General features: G+C 45.6%; 1 protein-coding gene and 3 non-coding genes across 5 annotated transcripts in view; 1 reads left to right on the plus strand and 3 right to left on the minus strand.

The window, feature by feature from the left end:
* Positions 1 to 1,635: 1,635 nt before the first annotated feature.
* TRNAA-UGC (transfer RNA alanine (anticodon UGC)) lies at positions 1,636 to 1,707 on the minus strand. Its single transcript has one exon. It is a non-coding gene; the product is annotated as a tRNA-Ala (tRNA).
* Positions 1,708 to 3,885: 2,178 nt separating this feature from the next.
* TRNAA-UGC (transfer RNA alanine (anticodon UGC)) lies at positions 3,886 to 3,957 on the minus strand. The gene has a single exon. It is a non-coding gene; the product is annotated as a tRNA-Ala (tRNA).
* A 2,345-nt stretch (positions 3,958 to 6,302) lies between these two features.
* On the minus strand, positions 6,303 to 6,374 carry TRNAA-UGC (transfer RNA alanine (anticodon UGC)). Its single transcript has one exon. It is a non-coding gene; the product is annotated as a tRNA-Ala (tRNA).
* Positions 6,375 to 10,309: 3,935 nt separating this feature from the next.
* Positions 10,310 to 12,435, plus strand: part of LOC133339186 (uncharacterized) — a 28,731-nt gene continuing 26,605 nt past the window's right edge. For both annotated transcript variants that reach the window (XM_061547336.1, XM_061547337.1), the window contains exon 1: positions 10,310 to 10,714. The gene's annotated coding sequence lies outside the window, so the exon portion shown is untranslated. The remainder of the gene's footprint in view (positions 10,715 to 12,435) is intronic.

Raw genomic sequence — 12,435 nt, forward strand, 5'->3', positions numbered from 1 at the left:
TTTTCACGGCTTTATTTTCCCAGAAAAAATGCATTCATCGGTGGTGTATAGCCTTAGAATCCTATATATTCCGTTAAAAGTGGGAGATTTCACCATGAAAATTTCAAGTAAAAAAGAGGCAAATCGGCATACTAACCTATGCCATTTTTGGCCAAAATTCGCCAAATTTTTACAGCTCTATTTTTCAACAAAAAGTACATTCCTCGGTTGTGTTTAACCTTCGAAACCTATAAATTGCGTTAAAAGTGGGAAATTTCACCATGTCGGGGAGACAGACCTGATTTTCACCTGAGGATGGCTGCTTGCGTTGTGGCCGAAACGTCGTGAGAATTATTTTATTATGTTTTATTTTTATTATTTTATTACTTCCCTTCTACGTGACTTTACCGAAAAAACCAAGAAGATGAATCCCTGCAGTCACGAAAGCTTTAAATCGAAAAAAAATGCAGCCAATTGATTTTGGAATTAAACCTTTGTTGGATAAATGAATTAAATAATAGCTTCCGACATGAAGATGCCGGGGATTGAAACCATGGCCTCACACATGCAAAGCGTGCGCTCTCCCACTGAGCTACATCCCCACCACGCTGGCAGCCAGGTAGCCAGCCCCCTTAGCTATCGGCCCCTCCCCTTACCGCCCTTCCGTCAGGCCCCTCCGCTGACCCCCCCCCTCCCTTAGGCCCCTCCACCGACCCCTCCCTCCACCCCCATATCCTTGGTTCCTCCCCTGACCCCCCTTCACGTCCCATGAAGCAAATCGGCATTCTAACCTATGCCATTTTTGGCCAAAATTGGCCAAATTTTCACGGCTTTATTTTCCCAGAAAAATGCATTCATCGGTGGTGTATAGCCTTAGAATCCTATATATTCCGTTAAAAGTGGGAAATTTCACCATGAAAATTTCAAGTAAAAAAGAGGCAAATCGGCATACTAACCTATGCCATTTTTGGCCAAAATTCGCCAAATTTTCACGGCTTTATTTTCCCAGAAAAATGCATTCATCGGTGGTGTATAGCCTTAGAATCCTATATATTCCGTTAAAAGTGGGAAATTTCACCATGAAAATTTCAAGTAAAAAAGAGGCAAATCGGCATACTAACCGATGCCATTTTTGGCCAAAATTGGCCAAATTTTCACGGCTTTATTTTCCCAGAAAAAATGCATTCATCGCTGGTGTATAGCCTTAGAATCCTATATATTCCGTTAAAAGTGGGAAATTTCACCATGAAAATTTCAAGTAAAAAAGAGGCAAATCGGCATACTAACCTATGCCATTTTTGGCCAAAATTCGCCGAATTTTTACAGCTCTATTTTTCAACAAAAAGTACATTCCTCGGTTGTGTTTAGCCTTTGAAACCTATAAATTCCGTTAAAAGTGGGAAATTTCACCATGTCGGGGAGACAGACCTGGTTTTCACCTGAGGATGGCTGCTTGCGTTGTGGCCGAAACGTCGTGAGAATTTTTATTTTTTTATTTTATTATATTATTACTTCCCTTCTACGTGACTTTACCGAAAAAACCAAGAAGATGAATCCCTGCAGTCACGAAAGCTTTAAATCGAAAAAAAAATACAGCCAATTGATTTTGGAATTAAACCTTTGTTGGAAAAATTAATTAAATAAAAGTTTCCGACATGGAGATGCCGAGGATTGAACCCATGGCCTCACACATGCAAAGCGTGCGCTCTCCCACTGAGCTACATCCCCACCACGCTGGCAGCCAGGTAGCCAGCCTCCTTAGCTATCGGCCCCTCTCCTTACCCCCCCTCCCTCAGGCCCCTCCGCTGACCCCCCCTCCTTTGGGCCCCTCCCCTGACCCCCTCCCCCCCATATCCTTAGGCCCCTCCCCTGAACCCCCCTCCCTTAGGCCCCTCCTCTACCCCCCCCCTCAGGCCCCTCTCCTGACTCCCACCTTCCTTAGGCCCCTCCCCTGACCATCCTTCCTTAGCCACCTCCCCTCTCCGTACCCGGCAGTAGGTCTCCACCAATCAAAGAGCTGTTAATATTATATATTTATTTATGCACGACAGACAGACATAAAATCCCTGGTGGGCAGTGTGGAACATATTGTTCCTACCTGTAAAATGCATTCCTCGGTTGTGTTTAGCCTTAGAATCTGATATATTACATTAACAGTGCGCAATTTAATCAATAAATTTTGAAGTAAAAAAAAGCAAATCGGCATAGTAACCTATGCCGTTTTTGCCCAAAATTGTTCACATTTTTACGGATTAATAAAAAAAAGAAAAATGCATTCATCGGTGATGTTTAGCCTTAGAATTCTATATATTACATTTGTAGAGGTGATCGCCACTCAGCATTCAGTAACCTGCAGTACCACTGAGTGTCAACGGGGTGCAGCAGTGTTACCTCCGTGGCGAAATGCCCGGGGTCAAACAGAGGTGAGAGCGGATGAAACCACCAATTCCTGCTCGGGGAAATTCCCGTGGTCAGAGAAGGTGAAAGCGGATCAGAACGACGGTTTGAGAAGGACCAATCAGAAGGTTCGGGAATGACCAATCAGAAGGATCCACGATGGGGCGTGGCTGGGACGGAGCCAGCCACGAACCTGTATTAAAGCCAGATCGCTGAGAGCTCGAGGTAGTTCTCTCCACACGAAGACCGAAGCCCGGGCTGAAGATAGATAGGACCCTGGAACCAAGCCTTGCAGCTCTTCTAAGGGCTGAGGCTCAGTGTGACCAGTGGTGGGGACCCACAGACTCCGTGGTCGGGTCAGTTAGCCTCCCCTAGGTCCCAGCCGGAGGACGTTAGGATAGCGGGTAACTCATGAGTAGGTCCCGCCAAGTCCGGAGGCCATTCCGCCCAAGGTATCGGGTAAGGGGACCGTATACCCCTTGTGTGTGTTAGGGACCGTGTCGGAAGAAAGACAATAAACGGTGTGCCTCATAAAGAAGTTTATTGGTCTGTAATTACAACACTACACATTTAAAGTGGGAAATTTCACGATGGAATTTTCACGTCCCGAAAAGCAAACAGGCATACTAACTAACCTATGCCATTTTTGGCCAAAATTGGCCAAATTTTCACGGCTTTATTTTCCCAGAAAAAATGCATTCATCGGTGGTGTATAGCCTTAGAATCCTATATATTCCGTTAAAAGTGGGAAATTTCACCATGAAAATTTCAAGTAAAAAAGAGGCAAATCGGCATACTAACCTATGCCATTTTTGGCCAAAATTGGCCAAATTTTCACGGCTTTATTTTCCCAGAAAAAATGCATTCATCGGTGGTGTATAGCCTTAGAATCCTATATATTCCGTTAAAAGTGGGAAATTTCACCATGAAAATTTAAAGTAAAAAACAGGCAAATCGGCATACTAACCTATGCCATTTTTGGCCAAAATTGGCCAAATTTTCACGGCTTTATTTTCCCAGAAAAGATGCATTCATCGGTGGTGTATAGCCTTAGAATCCTATATATTCCGTTAAAAGTGGGAAATTTCACCATGAAAATTTCAAGTAAAAAAGAGGCAAATCGGCATACTAACCGATGCCATTTTTGGCCAAAATTCTCCAAATTTTAACGGCTCTATTTTTCAACAAAAAGTACATTCCTCGGTTGTGTTTAGCCTTCGAAACCTATAAATTCCGTTACAAGTGGGAAATTTCACCATGTCGGGGAGACAGACCTGGTTTCACCTGAGGATGGCTGCTTGCGTTGTGGCCGAATCGTCGTGAGAATTATTTTATTATGTTTTATTTTTATTATTTTATTACTTCCCTTCTACGTGACTTTACCGAAAAAAACAAGAAGATGAATCCCTGCAGTCACGAAAGCTTTAAATCGAAAAAAAAAAATTACAGCCAATTGATTTTTGATTTCAACCTTTGTTGGAAAAATGAATTAAATAAAAGATTCCGACATGGAGATGCCAGGGATTGAACCCATGGCCTCACACATGCAAAGCGTGCGCTCTCCCACTGAGCTACATCCCCACCACGCTGGCAGCCAGGTAGCCAGCCTCCTTAGCTATCGGCCCCTCTCCTTACCCCCCCTCCCTCAGGCCCCTCCGCTGACCCCCCCTCCTTTGGGCCCCTCCCCTGACCCCCTCCCCCCCATATCCTTAGGCCCCTCCCCTGAACCCCCCTCCCTTAGGCCCCTCCTCTACCCCCCCCCTCAGGCCCCTCTCCTGACTCCCACCTTCCTTAGGCCCCTCCCCTGACCATCCTTCCTTAGCCACCTCCCCTCTCCGTACCCGGCAGTAGGTCTCCACCAATCAAAGAGCTGTTAATATTATATATTTATTTATGCACGACAGACAGACATAAAATCCCTGGTGGGCAGTGTGGAACATATTGTTCCTACCTGTAAAATGCATTCCTCGGTTGTGTTTAGCCTTAGAATCTGATATATTACATTAACAGTGCGCAATTTAATCAATAAATTTTGAAGTAAAAAAAAGCAAATCGGCATAGTAACCTATGCCGTTTTTGCCCAAAATTGTTCACATTTTTACGGATTAATAAAAAAAAGAAAAATGCATTCATCGGTGATGTTTAGCCTTAGAATTCTATATATTACATTTGTAGAGGTGATCGCCACTCAGCATTCAGTAACCTGCAGTACCACTGAGTGTCAACGGGGTGCAGCAGTGTTACCTCCGTGGCGAAATGCCCGGGGTCAAACAGAGGTGAGAGCGGATGAAACCACCAATTCCTGCTCGGGGAAATTCCCGTGGTCAGAGAAGGTGAAAGCGGATCAGAACGACGGTTTGAGAAGGACCAATCAGAAGGTTCGGGAATGACCAATCAGAAGGATCCACGATGGGGCGTGGCTGGGACGGAGCCAGCCACGAACCTGTATTAAAGCCAGATCGCTGAGAGCTCGAGGTAGTTCTCTCCACACGAAGACCGAAGCCCGGGCTGAAGATAGATAGGACCCTGGAACCAAGCCTTGCAGCTCTTCTAAGGGCTGAGGCTCAGTGTGACCAGTGGTGGGGACCCACAGACTCCGTGGTCGGGTCAGTTAGCCTCCCCTAGGTCCCAGCCGGAGGACGTTAGGATAGCGGGTAACTCATGAGTAGGTCCCGCCAAGTCCGGAGGCCATTCCGCCCAAGGTATCGGGTAAGGGGACCGTATACCCCTTGTGTGTGTTAGGGACCGTGTCGGAAGAAAGACAATAAACGGTGTGCCTCATAAAGAAGTTTATTGGTCTGTAATTACAACACTACACATTTAAAGTGGGAAATTTCACGATGGAATTTTCACGTCCCGAAAAGCAAACAGGCATACTAACTAACCTATGCCATTTTTGGCCAAAATTGGCCAAATTTTCACGGCTTTATTTTCCCAGAAAAAATGCATTCATCGGTGGTGTATAGCCTTAGAATCCTATATATTCCGTTAAAAGTGGGAAATTTCACCATGAAAATTTCAAGTAAAAAAGAGGCAAATCGGCATACTAACCTATGCCATTTTTGGCCAAAACTGGCCAAATTTTCACGGCTTTATTTTCCCAGAAAAAATGCATTCATCGGTGGTGTATAGCCTTAGAATCCTATATATTCCGTTAAAAGTGGGAAATTTCACCATGAAAATTTCAAGTAAAAAAGAGGCAAATCGGCATACTAACCTATGCCATTTTTGGCCAAAATTGGCCAAATTTTCACGGCTTTATTTTCCCAGAAAAAATGCATTCATCGGTGGTGTATAGCCTTAGAATCCTATATATTCCGTTAAAAGTGGGAAATTTCACCATGAAAATTTAAAGTAAAAAACAGGCAAATCGGCATACTAACCTATGCCATTTTTGGCCAAAATTGGCCAAATTTTCACGGCTTTATTTTCCCAGAAAAGATGCATTCATCGGTGGTGTATAGCCTTAGAATCCTATATATTCCGTTAAAAGTGGGAAATTTCACCATGAAAATTTCAAGTAAAAAAGAGGCAAATCGGCATACTAACCGATGCCATTTTTGGCCAAAATTCTCCAAATTTTAACGGCTCTATTTTTCAACAAAAAGTACATTCCTCGGTTGTGTTTAGCCTTCGAAACCTATAAATTCCGTTACAAGTGGGAAATTTCACCATGTCGGGGAGACAGACCTGGTTTTCACCTGAGGATGGCTGCTTGCGTTGTGGCCGAATCGTCGTGAGAATTATTTTATTATGTTTTATTTTTATTATTTTATTACTTCCCTTCTACGTGACTTTACCGAAAAAAACAAGAAGATGAATCCCTGCAGTCACGAAAGCTTTAAATCGAAAAAAAAAAATTACAGCCAATTGATTTTTGATTTCAACCTTTGTTGGAAAAATGAATTAAATAAAAGATTCCGACATGGAGATGCCAGGGATTGAACCCATGGCCTCACACATGCAAAGCGTGCGCTCTCCCACTGAGCTACATCCCCACCACGCTGGCAACCAGGTAGCCAGCACCCTTAGCTATCGGCCCCTCCCCTTACCGCCCTTCACTCAGGCCCCTCCGCTGACCCCCCCTCCCTTAGGCCCCTCCCCTGACCCCCTCCCCCCCATATCCTTAGGCCCCTCCCCTGAACCCCCCTCCTTTGGGCCCCTCCCCTGACCCCCTCCCCCCCATATCCTTAGGCCCCTCCCCTGAACCCCCCCCCCTCAGCCCCCTCCTCTGCCCCCTCCCTTAGGCCCCTCTCCTGACTCCCTCCTTCCTTAGGCCCCTCCCCTGACCATCCTTCCTTAGCCACCTCCCCTCTCCGTACCCGGCAGAAGGTCTCCACCAATCAAAGAGCTGTTAATATTATATATTTATTTATGCACGACAGACAGACAAAAAATCCCTGGTGGGCAGTGTGGAACATATTGTTCCTACCTGTAAAATGCATTCCTCGGTTGTGTTTAGCCTTAGAATCCGATATATTACATTAACAGTGCACAATTTAATCAAGAAATTTTGAAGTAAAAAAAAGCAAATCGGCATAGTAACCTATGCCGTTTTTGGCCAAAATTGTTCACATTTTTACGGGTTAATAAAAAAAAGAAGAATGCATTCATCGGTGATGTTTAGCCTTATAATCTTATATATTACATTTGTAGAGGTAATCGCCACTCAGCATTCAGTAACCTGCAGTACCACTGAGTGTCAACGGGGTGCAGCAGTGTTACCTCCGTGGCGAAATGCCCGGGGTCAAACAGAGGTGAGAGCGGATGAAACCACCAATTCCTGCTCGGGGATATTCCCGTGAGTAGGTCCCGGCAAGTCCGGAGGCCATTCCTCCCAAGGTATCGGGTAAGGGGACCGTATACCCCTTGTGTGTGTTAGGGACCGTGTCGGAAGAAAGACAATAAACGGTGTGCCTCATAAAGAAGTTTATTGGTCTGTAATTACAACACTACACATTTAAAGTGGGAAATTTCACGATGGAATTTTCACGTCCCGAAAAGCAAACAGGCATACTAACCTACGCCATTTTTGACCAAAATTAGCCCAAATTTTCACAGCTTTATTTTTCAACAAAAAGTGCATTCCTTGGTTGTGTTTAGTCTTAGAATCCTATATATTCCGTTAAAAGTGGTAAATGTCACCAAGAAAATTTCACGCGCCTAAAATCAAATCTGCATACTAACTTATGCCATTTTTGCCCAAAATTGGCCCAATTTTCACAGCCTTATTTTTCAACAAAAAGTGCATTCCTCGGTGGTGTTTAGTCTTAGAATCCTATATATTCCGTTAAAAGTGTGCAATTTCACCATGAAAATTTAACGAAAAAGAAGCGAATGGGCATACTAACCTATGCCATTTTTGGCCAAAATTGGCCCAATTTTCACAGCTTCATTTTTTAACAAAAAGTGCATTCCTCGGTGGTGTTTAGTCTTAGAATCCTATATATTCCGTTAAAAGTGTGCAATTTCACCATGAAAATTTAAAGTAAAAAATAAGCGAATGGGCATACTAACCTATGCCATTTTTGCCCAAAATTGGCCCAATTTTCACAGCCTTATTTTTCAACAAAAAGTGCATTCCTCGGTGGTGTTTAGTCTTAGAATCCTATATATTCCGTTAAAAGTGTGCAATTTCACCATGAAATTTTAAAGAAAAAAGAAGCGAATGGGCATACTAACCTATTCCATTTTTGCCCAAAATTGGCCCAATTTTCACAGCCTTATTTTTCAACAAAAAGTGCATTCCTCGGTGGTGTTTAGTCTTAGAATCCTATATATTCCGTTAAAAGTGTGCAATTTCACCATGAAAATTTTAAGTAATAAAGAAGCGAATGGGCATACTAACATATGCCATTTTTGCCCAAAATTGACCCAATTTTCACAGCTTTATTTTTCAACAAAAAGTGCTTTCCTCGGTTCTGTTAAGCCTTATATTCCTATATATTAAATTAAAAGAGGGAAATTTCACCATGACATTTTCCAATCCTAAAAAGCAAATCGGCATGCCATTTTTGCCCACAATTGTCCAAATTTTCACAGCTTTATTTTTCAACAAAAAGCGCATTCCTCGGTTGTGTTTATCTTTAGAATACTCTTATATAAGCACGCAACTTTATCTATCAGTGATGAATGCTGCACTTTCCGTCGTTTTCATGCAGGCGGCGCTGCAAACATACATGCCCCCTGCATGAACGACGGAGGCGCAGGGACAGACGTTCGATCACGTTGAAATCGATCTGCAGACGGCGGTCTTCTCACACGGCCAGCTCCGTGTCGCCTTATCTCGATCCTGCAATCCCAAACAGGCGAAAGTCCACATCGAACTGAACCCCCAGCAAGGCCATTGACTTAACGACGAGAGAAAATTCACACGAAATGTCCTTTTCAATGAGGTCTTCCAGATGTAAAATGATATAAGCTTTTAATGAAGAAAAAAAATAATCTAATTCTAAATATAATACAATTCAAAAATGTTTCATTTTAAAACTTCAAAACAGAGCATCGGGTGCTTGCGGGAATGCGTCGTTCGTGTGCAATTTGTTTCGTGACTTTCCTGGCCGAAGACCGTAAATGGTTGTGAGCGGTGCAACAGGCACCACCGAACAACCCTTAGTGCTAGATATTCCGTTAAAATTGGGAAATTTCACCATTAAAATTTCAGGTAAAAAAGAACCAAATCGGCATATATAACCTGCTAGCGGGAAGTATGTGGCGTTGCCCGGGGGAAAAATATATTTAAAAACTTCTCTAAAAAACACAACATATACATACACAATTACTATGCTATTGTGAAAACCCGGCGTGCCGTTTGTCTGTCCATTTGTCCGCCAACAAAATTATGAGAGGCTTGCAGAAGTCCAAAAAGTTATAGAAAGTGGTGGGTAAATAGTTTATCTAAAAGGTTTTCGAAATTGTCGACCCCCCCCCCCTAAATTTTATTTTTTTATCATGGTGGCGGGGCACTCAGCACTGACATCGCTGGGAAGGAACGGCCAGGAATCTGGAGTTGACGTCCTGGTGGGAAGATGCGCAGCCGGACGCCGCCATTTTGGGCGGCACGGGGGAGGCGTGGACGGAGTCCGCCATTTTACAAAACAAGCGTGATAGGCAAGACGCGGCACCCGCCGCTAGGAACGTGGAAAATAGAACCGAACGTACTCGCAGATTACCTCAGATTAAATCATTCGGCCGAGCTCGGGAACATAGTGGAGGAAATTGGTGAGTCGGGTGATCGCGGCGTCTGCAGGCTTCTCGGTGGTATCTCGCTCTATTCAAGGTGTTGAGGTCCGTGTCTTGGTGGACACGGGAGCCCCGTCAGATATATCACCAAAACGACATTTGATCATCTTAGAAACATTGCTAAGGTACAGCCTTTTCGCTCTCGGTTTACTACCGAGAGACTTGACTACTGCAATGCTCTTTTCCGGTTTTCCGAAAAAGTCATTTTGCAACCTACAACGTGTGCAGAATGCAGCAGTGCTTATGAAAACCAGAAAGAGCACCCACTACGTAACACCTGATTTACGGACCTTGCACTGAATGTCAATCAGTTATAGAATTAATTTTATAAATGAATTTGAATTGGTTTTTAAATCGTTGAATGGTTTGTCACCAGCATACACGATATGAACCAACCAGATCCCTCACGTCCTCTGGTTCTGGTCACAATAATCCCCTGTGGGCTGGTGGAACCAGGTGGATCCTCCCAGTATCATCATCGTCATCATCATCACGTGGACATTGAGAGCAGCAGACACAGACTCGAGACGTGTGGTGACGTCGATTCTGAATGTGGAGGGGGAAAATCTGAGGACCTCGATAAGAATCCACGTGACCACGGGAAGAGTAAAAGTGGCACCAGGCGAAGTGATTACATCGGTGACGTCGTGTAGTCCCCAACCCACCCGTTGGACGAAAGAACATCAGAGTCATCTCACTTCCTTCTGCGAGTTACTCTCTCTGGGCAACCTCGCTGGCCTCGTCGTCTAACACGGAGAGAGAGAGACGCGGGGTGGTGAAGCATCCATCGGGCTGTCAGAATGAGACGGGGCAGGTAGCAGTCACTACCCACTGTGCATTGACACACACGCAGAGCCGACAACCCCACACACACTCACACACGCACACACACACGCACACGCAGAGGCGATAACCCCACACACACTCACACACACGCACACACTCACACGCACACGCAGAGGCGACAACCCCACACACACTCACACACACGCACACACACACGCAGAGGCGACAACCACACACACACAGTGCCACTGAACGCGTGCATCGAATCATCATCGTTCACCCCATGGAGCCGTGACTTGGGCTAACAACGGTGAGGATTTAACTCTGTGAGAGTGTGCGAGTAAGTGTGTGAGAGTGTGTGAGTGTGTAAGTGTGTGAGAGTGTGTGTGAGAGTGTGTGAGTGTATAGGTATGTGAGTGTGTGTAAGAGTGTGTGTGTGAGTGTGTGGGGTTGTCACCTCTGAGTGTGTGTGTGAGTGTGTGTGAGTGTGTAAGTGTGAGAGTGTGTGAGTGTGTGTGTGAGTGTCTAAGTGTGAGAGTGTGTGAGTGTGAAGGTATGTGAGTGTGGGAATGTGTGATTGTGTGAGAGTGTGTGAGTGTGTGGGGTTGTCGCCTCTGAGTGTGTGTGAGTGTGTGTATGAGTGTGTAAGTGTGAGTGTGTGAGTGTGTGTGTAAGTGTGTGAGTGTGTGTAAGTGTGAGTGTGAATGAGTGTGTAAGTGCACCTAGCCTGGCACAGGCGCCGTGGTAACGTCACCGTCACGTCGTGGCGAATGGCGGGTCTTGTTATGTTGAATTTCTTTCGCACCGTACGTAGTCAACCGTGGATGATCGGAGGTGCGGGTTAAGGACAACAATCTAAGCAGAACAACAACAACAACAGCACTCAGTCCTAAACAAATGAGTGCTCAATCGAGATGATTTAAAAGTGGCTTCCTAATATCGCGAGGAAGAGCGTTCCAGACGGCCGCTGTAGCGCATTTCAAAGCGTGCGAGACGGTGTTTGTGTGTAGGTCGACTCAGCCTCAAATGAGTGCTCGGTGCGGTGTGTAGTAAACATCGCCACTGGGGAGACAAAGGCGGCCGGGCGTGGGGCTGGCCACCCACCCCTCACTACTGGCCTACAGCACTTGCCCCAACAGTCTGTAAGAGGCTATACGGGGGATCTTTATTTTGGTATTTCACGCGCATACCTCTAAGGTGAGTTGGAGACACCGACAGGTAGGTGAGAGGCATGCGGGCAATGCTACCGTGGCCTTCACCAGTTGAGGAACCGGTCGGATGGTTACCGGTCTAACCGGGATATTTAATCCCAATTTAACTTCCTCACTCCGACATTCAGACCCCCCCATTGAGATGTATTGCCTCCTGTTATTGAGGTCCTTTATTTAACCATCAGCTGAGAGAGTTCCCGTTGAGAGTAATTGTCTCGTGTTGATGAGTCTTGCAGTATGGTGAGGTGGGGAGATGTGACCCTGCGAAACGAAGGCATGTATATCTATAAAAGGGAAAATTGTGAATGTGTGTCTGTTCGAAATGTTTAGCATACTTCCCGACATGCAAAAAACTTGAAATGTGGCATATGGGTAGTTTCTAAATTGTACACCATGCCAAAAGTATAAAAATAGACTTTTGTAATGTTTTTTTATGTGGGGGGGGGGGGGGGCGCAATAATGCATATATTTTGCACGGCAAGTGAGCGGTGACGTCACATCTCTGTCATGTCACCCGCATGCGGCAGGGTCACGCAGTGTGCCTGCTGACGTCACGCACCCCCCCCCCCCTCCGCGTAGGCCGCGTATTACTGGTAGGAACCTCCTGGCTACACCAGCCCACAGGGGATTATTGTGTCCGTCCGTCGTGCAGGGAGGGGCTGGGTGGGGGGGAGGGGCTGGGTGGGGAGGGTGGGGCTGGGTGGGGCTGGGTGGGGGGGTGGGGCTGGGTGGGAGGGGTGGGCTGGGTGGGGAGGGGCTGGTCACCCCGTGGTGCCCTTATAAAACTCAACGTTTAACCTACTCACGCCGGCTTGTGCCC

This window comes from Lethenteron reissneri, unplaced genomic scaffold (genome assembly GCF_015708825.2).
Source record: "Lethenteron reissneri isolate LAM-NWPU_2019-01 unplaced genomic scaffold, ASM1570882v1 scaffold_1643, whole genome shotgun sequence".
Lineage (NCBI taxonomy): Eukaryota > Metazoa > Chordata > Hyperoartia > Petromyzontiformes > Petromyzontidae > Lethenteron > Lethenteron reissneri.